Below are 12500 nucleotides of genomic sequence, written 5' to 3'. Positions count from 1 at the left end.
TTATTTCGATTATAATTATTATTTTGATTATATATCCTTGCTGCTTATTTTGATTATAATCACCCATTTTGAATTATATGGATAACACCATACTAAGTTCTGGTGCCTTTAACTTAAGTACCATATTCAACTGTATCTAAATTTTTACTGAACTTATATATATATATATATATATATATATATATATATATATATATACTAGCTGATTTGTACTCCTTAATGACTGTTGGGATCTTATTTGTTAATTCATGGTTAATTCTGGCTATTGTGTCATTTTTGGAAGTAAGAATTTCCTTTTCACACAACCATTATGTGAATTATAATTATTGCTTAAGTCTGGCAATGCCCTGTTCTTCAAATGAGCTGGGGAATTCACCATGTTAGCAATATGAGCCAAACTGATATCATCATTCCCATCAAGTGGTACTTTCCCATTTCCTAATTGGAGGAGCCAGGTTGAAAACTGCTTTGCACATTGGTCCCAATGTAATAAAACTTGCACGTTAGTATTGAAGAAGAATTTCGGTACTTTATTCCATAGGTGTGACGACTTAATGCATACTTTTATTTCATCAGATCTTGTTCCTCTCGGAATGACTGGTAATATCTGTCTGATGTCTCCTGATAAATCTAATGTAACTCCTCCTATTGTTGCCTCTGATGTCCTGTAAGGTCTTACCAAGAGCTTCCATTGTGCCTCTATGTGACATGGTGCATTCATCCCAAACGATAAGGTGGCATTGGCACAACTCTTCTGCTGAACCTGAATCTTTGCTTATGTTACAAATTGGACTGTCATTTGTGACCAGTTTTAGTGGTAATTTAAAAGCAGAATGAGCTGTTTGTCCTCCTGGAAGAATGGTGGCAGCAAAGCCAGACAATGGTACAGCAACTGTAACTCTTTTTTGTTGCCTTACCTTGGAGAGAAGCAATGTTACAAATGTTTTACCTGTGTCACCAAGAGCATCAAGAAAGAAAATTCCTCTGCTTTTTTCTGGCAATTGTGGAACGCCGCACGCATGCGCGCACACACACAGATATCCACATACAGAATCAAACATCAGATGAAATGGATGTGTGTGCGTGTGTAAGAGGGAGAGAGAGAATAAGTGAAGGGTGTATTGTCATGTATACGCACACACATAAATAAATAAATAGGCATACATCTTTCTTGTATGTGTGTGTGCGTGTGTGTGTGAGAGAGAGAGAGAAAGAAAGAGAGAGAGAGAGAGAGAGTGCTACTTAGACATCACTTTCTCTCTCTCACACACATGCATACAAAAAAGATGTATGCATATGTATTTATGTATGTATGTATACATGACAACACATCCCTTCACTCATTCACATACACACGTACATAAATGTATACTAACGTCCATACGAAAACACACGTGTGACTTACTACAAATAAATAGAGCTGAACATGTCTTGCAAAAAGAAAATAAATAAGAAATTTTTACGGAAATTAACGAAGCGTGCGAATTCAAGCAAAATAATGCCCATATTTTTTGGACGCCCCATGTTGAATTGGAGATAAAAAGCAAACTGAAAACTCCACTCAGACTTGACGGAAACAACAGAAAAACCTGACAAGAACCAAGATCACAATTGAAGAAGACATTGAAACGATGAGAACATAAGATACAAAAAGTTTGCACCAAAAAGATGCAAATAAGCAAATGCGGCAAATATAGACATTCCATCGTCCGCGCCCTGTCTCTCGTGTGGATCTTTCAATGGTTCTCTGTGTTGTGACTTTTCGTTCTTCCTTCTTTGTTATAGACCATATTTCACTTACGTATAGGAGCGCAGGTAGTGGCAAGCAAGTGTCTGTTGCCATTTTGCCTTTACTCATCACTTTTATTCACCACACCTGTGTGTATATATATATACACTTTTTACTTCTTACTTGTTTCAGTCATTTGACTGTGGCCATGCTGGAGCACCCCCTTTAGTCGAACAAATCGACCCCAAGACTTATTCTTTGTAAGCCTAGTACTTTTTCTATCGGGCTCTTTTTGCCGAACCGCTAAGTTACGGGGACATAAACACACCAGTATCGGTTGTCAAGCAATGTTGGGGGGACAAACACAGACACAAACATATACACACACGTACATATATATATATATGTATATATATATTATATATATATATATATATACGACGGGCTTCTTTCAGTTTCCGTCTACCAAATCCACTCACAAGGCTTTGGTCGGCCCGAGGCTATAGTAGAAGACACTTGCCCAAGGTGCCATGCAGTGGGACTGAACCCAGAACCATGTGGTTGGTAAGCAAGCTACTTACCACACAGCCACTCATATATACAGTTGATTCATTCGACTAAAAATTATTCAAGACGGTGCCCCAGTATGGCCGCAGTCTGACGACTGAAACAAGCAAGAGATAAAAGATAAACTCAAGGATGCATATTTTAGAATAACGGTATAACCGATTATCGCATTGACGTTAACAGCCCTAGAATGATAAACGGTGGTGACTGAGGGACTTGAACTCAAAATGTAAAGGAGTGTAATTAAATAACTCTAGGCATTTTGTCCGACGCTCTTGATACTTGCAGTCCACTGCCTTTGATTGGGTAGTAGACTCGATCCTTTTTACTGTATAGGACCACTATTTCATACCGGGGCTGGAGGAGCCCAGTTAGAGAATTATCAGTGGGGGCTACTGCTCAACAAATGCTGAAGATTGATATTTTATCTTTCGTGTAGTACGCCAGTCCCAGCGAAAAAGCGCTGAGAGCTTGAGCCTCTGCCATTAGCCACAATGATATACTAAAAATTGAAAACGCATGTGAAAATTTTAATGTTTAATTATATTAGATAATTACTGACATACAGTTTGTGAATAAAAGAGTCTAAAAACAGACTCATCTGGCTTATTTATCCGAGAAATTTTTCCGAATCATTTCAAAGTCAATGGATTTTGTAATGTCGTCTTCTATGGATAACATTGCCAAATTATTTAGTCTCACTTGTGAAGTTGTTGACCGTAGGTATGTTTTAATCAGTTAAAAAAAAAAACTTCTTTCACATGATACGACTGTTATGGGCACTGTTAAGTAAATTCTCAAAGCAATAAAACTATTAGGAAATGTATAATTCATCATAGCATCTTCCGTTCGAGTATGTGCGCGGGGCCCAAGTTAAAGAAGTCTGTTTAATTGGCTTAAAACCGGCCCTACCTAGCACCTCGAGTGTCTTAAGTTGAGTCCAATATGTTGCAAGTATTCAGGCGGTTGTACGGTTTGAGGATACCTTCCTTCCTTCCTTCCTTCATTCATTCATTCATTTATTCATTCCACAAGTCTAGAAGGTTCAGTAAAAGTTATAGGCACTATTTTCCCTCATGATTAAAAGATAGAAAAGAAAAAAAATATTTATGCCATAGGCCCAACTTGGGTGGTGGCTAGTCGACTAATTCAGTTTAGTACTTGATTGCTACTTTATTTTATTCAAAGTTAAAACCAAAGGAATTAAAGTTGAAACCAAAGGGACCATGGCGGAACTTTGAATTCAGAGCTGCAAGAGTCTTTTTTCCAAGTATTATACATTAATGATTCTACAGATCCACCACATTCAATACTTTAATAATAATTTCTGGCATAGGCATAAAACTAGGAGTGGGGTTGGTGGTGAGGGGGCATAGTGTAGTCGGCTTAATTGACCCCAATATTTTACGAGTCCTTTATTTTAATTAATCCGGAATAATTAACTGTAAAGTCAACCTTATTGCTATTTATATTTTATTTATATTTTATTATTGCTTATTTTTATTATTTTACTATTTCGGGGATTTCGGTTTTGTTCGCTGTTTTTTTTTTTTACTTAGAGAAGGATGAACGGCATCTATAACCTTTTTCACTTTTTTGCTTTTTATTTACGGACCCAAAAATTAGTGGGAGAAAGTTACTTTCAGATCGAAAACTTGGCCCCAATCCTTACGACAGACTGGATGTCGCTCATGGCAACCAGGAATCTGATGGTTGTAGTATTAAATCGAACTGCGGATCGTATCTTCTTCGATGGGCTTCCACACACTTTTAGTCAGCCACATTTCATTCACAAGTCGTTGGTCAATCCGAGGTTCTGGGAGAAGACATTCGCCCAAGGTAACACACAATGGGAATGAACTCGAAACGATGTAGTTGTGTGGTAACCTTCTCAGCCACGATCGTAAGGGTGTGAGCTGGATTCCCGGCAGATTGTTGTGCCTTTGAGCAAGACACTTTATTCCCCTCCGCTCTAGTTCACTCAGCTGGCAAAAATTAGTGATACCTGTAATTCAAAGGACCGACCTTGTCGCATTCTGTGCCACACTGAACCTCTTTGAGAACTATGTTAGGGGTGCGCGAATCTATGGAGTGCTCAGCCACTTGCCCGTTAATTTCACGAGCAGGCTGTTCTATTGATCGAATCAACTTGAACCCTCGTCGTTGTAACCGACGGAGTGCCAGCAATAAGATATGTTATATATTACGTTTCTTATCTAACATTTTTACCGTTCAGTATTCCTTGTTTTTCAAAAGTTTATCTCAAGAGTTTTGCATTTTTTAGGAAAGGCACAACCCCATTGATACTTTTACAACAATATGGTTAAGGAATTTGCTTGGCGATTAAACCGTTTCAGGTTAGATCCTACTGCGTGGCATCTTGGTCAAGTGTCTTCTACTTTAGCGTCGGCTCCACAAATGTTTTGCGAGTGAAATTCGGTGAACAGAAAATATGTAGAAACCTATGGAAAAACGTGTTCCCATTCTTAGATGGAAGGTCTTAATCTTTTGCCCGGTTCAACACCAGCGCCTGTTCCTTGGGAATCCATTTGCTCCAAATATTCTGACCACGTTTACAGTCTTTGGATAACGCCTTCCCTTCCTACCAACTTCTTAAAACGGTTATAGGCGCTACGTTTGCTCCTCTAACTAAACCATTAAAAAGACTTGCCACACTAATTAGTTCTTACAAGCTCTGCGAGTATTGATATACGCTATACTTCGATGCAATATAAAGGATTCTGACCAAAAGGTGCGTAGTATAGAATTTGGACTTATCATTGGTAAAAGTTAAAATTACACTAATAACAATTCTAGACGCTCATTGTTTATAATTACATATACGAGTTACAGAAGCTGTATTAATACCGAGCGGTAATATTTATTCCCTCTTTCAGAACAAACTACACTGCGGTAAATACCATGAAAGAAACTCTCATATTGGCTTTTGATGCTGAATGCTCTCTTGTTTATATCGCTAGCGAGGAGATAAATCTCCGCAATCTCCAGCGCCGAGACCACCAGATTACGTGATTTCGACCTTCCTTGGTCTTGTCAATGATAGACGCTCGACCGCTAGAGATAATTTACAATGTGTTTTTATTCACACTCTCACCAACAAGGGGACACTGATGCAATGAATGTAAAAAGAGGAAGTGGCAGATAATAAATGTAGGAGAGGGAAAATGAAAGAATTCTAATTACAAAGAGCTGTAGCGAGAGGTTTTTCATTGGCTGCAGTAGCAGGTATTTATCAAAATAAAACACACGCGTGCGTGTGCACTCAGCAACACACACACACACACACACACACACACACACACACACTCATACACACACACACTTCAGAATAGAAATTATTTTAGATAGAAAACAATTTAATATTATAAGGGACATTAGCCAACTGAATAGGCTAGGGACAGGGCAGGGTGGTGGGGGTGTCACTGTGCATTATTTAGCCCCAGGCGAACATCAACGTCACCAGATAGGCCGATGCCATCACGGCGTCCTCTATCTTGCAAAGGGAGATCATTCCCCAAGAAGCGGATGCCACACACGGACACTAGGTTTCAAGGTGTATTCCATTATCAACGTGTGGTAGGCACCGCTTCCGACGAACGACTCACCGTGCAAGATATATATAAAGATTTTCAAGTAAATACATTTACTGATTTCGAAAATCTGTTCGACAGCAATAATAATTCTCTAAATGAGATATAGACAGTGACTGCTCCATAATATAAGGGACATTAGCCAACTGAATATGGCTAGGGACAGGGCAGGGTGGTGTCACTGTTGCATTTAGCCCCAGGCGAATGCATGTATGTATGTATGTATGTATGTATGTATGTATGTATGTATTCCTGCACCAAGAAATCCATACGAGGAACCAGTTATCTTGGTTGAAAGAGCAATACTGAAAGTGGTAGACAAGTTTGTCTACCTGGGCAGCGCACTCAGCCGTTCTTGCTCCCTGGATGAGGAAATATCTTTTAGGCTGCAAAGAGCAGCTGATTCCATCCGGTCTCCTGAAACATTCTTAATGTTAGCTGGACCTTAAAAACTCCAGACACACAGGTCCTGAGGAAAGCTGATATCTTGAGTATTGAGGTGATGGTGCACAAGTGCTGAGTACTGGTGTATGTAGAGTGGTAAGGTGTTTGTGGGTGGGTATGTAATGGTGTGTGAAGTGAGTAATGATTTGAACAGTGTATGGTGGTATGTGTGTGGCGAGAGTACCGAGGTAGGCGGTATGCAGCGTGTAGGTGGAGGGGAGAGGCAGTTGAATGTGGGAGGTGTGTGGGAATCTGTGAGGGGTGGTGTCAGATGAAAAGAGATAGCTAGTTGAGCCCATACTGCGCAAAGGAACTAAGCGAGATTTAAGACAATGCTTGTTCGCGGCGAAGGCGAGAGTCCGGGTGGCCCATGTGCAGAGACAGTCCGAATGACCGGTAGAGTGGAAGTGGCGCGAGACCGGGGTGTCATTGCCGGGTCTGGTGTCTCAAAAGTGCTCCGCGAACCGGTCAGCCAAGCAGTATCCCATTTGACCAATGCAAAAGGAAAGACAGGGAGAGCAGGAGATGCAGTAAATAACATTACTGGAGGTGCAGGCAAAGGAGTCGGTGATGTGATAAGGATGGCGGTGGGTGCCAGTGAGGACAGCGGTGTCGGAGAGGTAGGAGCAGGTGCGACAGTGTGGGCGAGAGCAGGGGAAGGAGCCAGGCTGCGAGGCAGGGGTAGGGAAGAAACTGGACCAGGAGGTCACGGAGGTTATGGGTTCCTTTGATAAAAGGAAGGGGTGAGTTAGAGAAGATGTGTAAGGTGGAAGGGTCGGACTTGGATCACCGGAAGGCTCGGAGAATGGTGCGTTAGAGGGGTAGAGTAGAGGGGTGGTAGGTGAAGGGAAAGGGAAGACGGGTAAGGGTGGGGCGGATGCGAGGGGAAAGAGCAAAACCATGGTTCACAGATCGTCCCCGGGCAAGGGCAGTGTGGATAATGGTGACGGAATATACATGTAGGGTGAAGTGGCGGGCCATGAGTTGAAACTGGGTCTCAAAATCATGGTCATCACTGCAGAGCCAGCGTAGACGGAGGAAATGGAAGTAGGGGATGGAGAGCTTGATGTGGGTAGGGTGGAAGGAGGAGAAATTATGGTAGGAGTATGAGTCTGTGTGTTTGTAGTGGATGGAGGTTGTGAGAGCGGAGTGGTGTATGCAGACAGAAATATCGAGAAATTCGACGGAAGATTTAAAGACAGTGTAAGAGAATTCGAGGACAGGAGGGATGAGGAAGGTTTCTACAAAGGAGAGGAAAGTGTCAGGATGTTCACGGGAGAGTGAGCTTGCGCCGATATAGTCATCGACTTAACGACCTTATAGCTCAGGAGTGGGACCAGCGAACTGTGAGAATATCTGGGCCTCAACATAGTCAGTAAACAGGTTCGCATAGTTGGCACCCATTCTCGCTTCCATAGCCACTCCTGAGAACTGTTGGTAAAACTCGCCCACGAACGAGAAGCAGTTGAGGGGGAGGACAAGTTCGGCCAAACGAAAAAGTGTGAAGGTCTCAGGCTGAGGGTCTGGCCAAAGGTCAAGGAAGTGTTTCAGCTTAAGTAGGCCTTCGTTGTGCGGGACCACCGTGTACAAAGATTCAATGACGAGAGTAAACAGAAGTTGAGAGAGGCCAGGAGGGAAGGAGAAAGAGTTAAACAGACAGAGAGCATGCTTGGTGTTGTGAATGTATGAGGGGAGGGAAGCCACTAGGGGAACAAAGACACGGTCGAGGTACTTGGAGATCATTTCGGTGGGCAGTTATATATATATATAGGCGCATGGCCCACTGGTTAGAGCGTCGAGCTCACAATCATGAAGTATTGAGTTCTTTTCCCGGACCGGCCTTTGTATTGTGTTCTTGAGCAAGACACTTTATTTCATGTTGCTCCAGTTCACTCGGCTGAAGAAATGAGTTGCGACGTCACTTGTTTTCCCTTGGATAACATCAGTAGCGTGGAGAGGAAAGGCTGGTTTGCAAGAGCGACTGCTAGACTTCCATAAAAAAAAGACCTTACCTAGACTTGTGCTTCGGAAGGGACTTTCTAGGTGCATCCCATGGTCATTCATGACTGAAGGGCGTCTTTACCCTTTATATATATATAATCATACGTCTTTGTATTTTAAAATGTGTTACGAAAGGTGAAGATCTACGTAAAAAGCAGTATCACAATGACGAATTGCTGCCATATTTTTCTGATAAATAACAAGGGCAAAGACTTAAATAATTTTATCAATGGTTTCTTTCATTGTTTTGAATGGATACGCCGTTTTCAATCATTAACATAACTGTCGTCATGTTTGACGTAAGGACATGTATCTAATTATATATTATAATTTACAACCTAAGAGTCATAGTACGAACGCTTACGTCGCTACTTTTATCAGAAATGTTTTATGAATTATTCTAAAACTATTTTCGGTCTTTTGAACTGTTATCTAGTTTAACAAACAAAAAAGCCAGATCGATAAATCCCTTGTTTTTGAATGTCTTGTGAAATAACGAAAATGATTTGAGGTAGACATGAAATAATTTATTATGTGAAGCTTTTGCGAGTTGTACCGCAAGATTCAACAAATTGTTAATGTATAACTTCGAAGAAGTTTATTTGAAAGTTGCCATCTTCATTTAGTCTTTTGGCCTACAAGAAATAGCAGTCAAATCTCATTCCTAAATAAGAAGACTAGGCTACTCCTTACCCAAAGAAGAACAATTTGGATAAATTAGTCCTACATACACCATGCCTTTAAAAAGAATACAACGGTCATGGCTTAAATGCATGGCGTAGCTAGAGTAAGTGCTGCCCGGGGCGGCCCTTGAGTTTGTAGACACACTGCCCCACCCCACCGGGCTTACAAACTTATACAAGCTTATACAGTAGACCCAAAAGCGCCGCTCGAGGTGAACCTCTCCTTTGCTCTCCCATTGTTCCATAGCTACACTACTTCTTAAATACATTTTATTGTGGAAAGAAGCTCGTCAATCTTCCGATCAAAGCAAGGAAATAATGTTTTCATTGGTTTTTCCAATTGCTCATGCTGTTTGTCATTCGCAACTCCTAACTGAGGTGTCACCGCTTTTCTGCGACGGGACCGAATGCGCAGCACCGAAACAGATACCAAAAGGTATCTTATCCGATACGCTAACAATTACGCCAACCCACTTCTCTGAACTTCTGTAATGTTTTTATCGATTTCGAAATGATAAAACGCAAAGTTGGCTTCAGTGAGATTTCATCTCAGAGCGGAGACTATCGCAAAACTGCTGCGAGGCATTTCAATCCAATTTTCTAACGACTCTGCCAATTAGCCCTCAAATTATACTCTATATGCTTCTTTAAAAATGGAAGGTCATTGGATAATTTATTCTTACATTCATTATATCCGAGATAAATTACATCTGAAAAGATTGGATGGTCACGGTCAGAACGTCCCTGACCAGGGTCTACACAAAAGGTGTGACTAAACAACGAAAACCACTATTGGTTTCAAATTTTGGCATATGGCCAGGAAGATCGAGGGAGGGGTTTAGTCAAGTACATTGACCCTAGTTATCGACTGGTACTTATTTTATCGATCCAGAAAGGATGAAAAACAAAGTCGACCTCAGCGGAATTTGAACTCAGAACGTAATAATGGACGAAATACCTATTTCTTTACTACCCACAAGGGGCTAAACACAAAGAGGACAAACAAGGACAGACAAACGGATTAAGTCGATTATATCGACCCCAGTGCGTAACTGGTACTTAATTTATCGACCCGAAAGGATGAAAGGCAAAGTCGACCTCGGCGGAATTTTGAACTCAGAACGTAGCGGCAGACGAAATACGGCTACGCTTTTCGCCCGGTGTGCTAGCGGTTCTGCCAGCTCACCGCCTTCACAACAAAAACCGCTATTAAAATATTAAAATTAGAAAGAAAGACAGAAAGAAAGAAAGAAAGAAAGAAGGAAAGAAAGAAGGAAGGAGAGAAAGAAGGAAGGAAGGAAAGAAAGAAGGAACGAACGAACGAACGAAAGAAAGAAGGAACGACGAAAGAAAGAAGGAAGGTACGAAAGAAAGAAGGAACGAACGAATGAAAGAAGGAACGAACGAACGAACGAAAGAAAGAAGGAAGGTACGAAAGAAGGAACGAACGAACGAAAGAAAGAAGGAAGGTACGAAAGAAAGAAGCAAGGTACGAAAGAAGGATGGAAGGAACGAAAGAAAGAAGGAACGAACGAACGAAAGAAAGAAGGAACGAACGAACGAAAGAAAGAAAGAAGGAACGAAAGAAAGAAGGAACGAACGAACGAAAGAAAGAAGGAACGAACGAACGAAAGAAAGAAGGAACGAACGAAAGAAAGAAGGAAGGTACGAAAAACAGAAGGAACGAACGAACGAAAGAAAGACGGTAGGAACGAACGAACGAAAGAAAGAAGGAACGAACGAACGAAAGAAAGAAGGAACGAACGAAAGAAAGAAGGAACGAACGAACGAAAGAAAGAAGGAACGAACGAAAGAAAGAAGGAAGGAACGAAAGAAAGAAGGAAGGTATGAAAGAAAGAAGGAACGAACGAACGAAAGAAGGAACGAACGAACGAACGAAAGAAAGAAGGAACGAACGAACGAAAGAAAGAAGGAACGAACGAAAGAAAGAAGGAAGGTACGAAAGAAAGAAGGAACGAACGAACGAACGAAAGAAAGAAGGAAGGAACGAAAGAAAGAAGGAAGGTACGAAAGAAAGAAGGATCGAACGAACGAAAGAAAGCCGGAAGGAACGAACGAACGAAAGAAAGAAGGAAGGAACGAAAGAAAGAAGGAAGGCACGAAAGAAAGAAGGAACGAACGAAAGAAAGAAAGACGGAAGGAACGAACGAACGAAAGAAAGAAGGAACGAACGAAAGAAAGAAGGAAGGTACGAAAGAAAGAAGGAAGGAGGGAACGAAAGAAAGAAGGAACGAACGAACGAACGAAAGAAGGAACGAACGAACGAACGAAAGAAAGAAGGAACGAACGAACGAAAGAAGGAAGGACGAACGAAAGAAAGAAGGAAGGAAGGAACGAAAGAAAGAAAAAAGGAAGGAACGAAAGAAAGAAGGAAGGTACGAACGAAAGAAAGAAAGAAAGAAAGAAGGAACGAATGAAAGAAAGAAGGAACGAACGAAAGAAAGAAGGAAGGTACGAAAGAAAGAAGGAAGGAGGGAACGAAAGAAAGAAGGAACGAACGAACGAACGAAAGAAGGAAGGAACGAACGAACGAAAGAAAGAAGGAACGAACGAACGAAAGAAGGACGAACGAACGAAAGAAAGAAGGAAGGAAGGAACGAAAGAAAGAAGGAAGGTACGAACGAAAGAAAGAAAGAAAGAAAGAAGGAACGAACGAAAGAAAGAAGGAACGAACGAACGAACGAAAGAAACAAACGAACACAAACAACTGGAATCAGTTATTACAAAAGCTAACATTGACGGATGTATTTCTAGATACAGTTTCTCTGAAATAAAAGACGGAATGATTTCGGCTAGAATCCATTTCATTATACGATCTGCACGACAAGCGCTGACCTGGAGATAAACAGTCTAACAATGTTTTTATTAATGGCTTTGATGTATTAATAGTAATGGTAAGACAACAAAAGAACGAATGAGACCTCGATATTGTATAAATAGAGGAATTTGTCTGTAATATGATATGTGATAATTATTCGGTTGCCATAATAAGACTGCGAGTTTTGGATGAGGAGGTGGAAAACTCCTTCGGCATCTCGTCAGTTATGACCAGTCAGAGACTGACCATAACAAACAACTCTCTTAGTATTACTGCCCTAATGTTTAAAGTGTGCCTCCTTTCAGATTTATGAACTGCTACCGATTGTATACATACAAATAATATGGATAGATAGATAGATAGATAGATAGATAGATAGATAGATAGATAGATAGATAGATAGATAGATAGATAGATAGATACTTTTTATTAAAGCTGAAAAAATCTTCATAAGCTGTCACTTTACCGTTCATCGGACAGTTGTAATAATACTATAACTCTCCCTTTGAAATTCGAGTACTATTTTTTCCACATTGTTTTAGATTTATGGCTTACTTGTGTGTGTGTGTGTGTGTGTGTGTATCTATATATATTTAAATATATATAATATATATATATATATATAT

General features: G+C 40.7%; 1 protein-coding gene across 1 annotated transcript in view; it reads right to left on the bottom strand.

Moving 5' to 3' along the window:
- Positions 1-12500, bottom strand: part of LOC115218069 (receptor-transporting protein 4) — an 84406-nt gene that overhangs the window by 61033 nt on the left and 10873 nt on the right. The gene's annotated exons all lie outside the window — the stretch shown is intronic.

The sequence above is a fragment of the Octopus sinensis genome, linkage group LG12 (assembly GCF_006345805.1).
Source record: "Octopus sinensis linkage group LG12, ASM634580v1, whole genome shotgun sequence".
NCBI classification, from domain to species: domain Eukaryota; kingdom Metazoa; phylum Mollusca; class Cephalopoda; order Octopoda; family Octopodidae; genus Octopus; species Octopus sinensis.
Note: the sequence above shows the minus strand (reverse complement) of the source record. Positions and strands in the feature narration are given on the sequence as shown.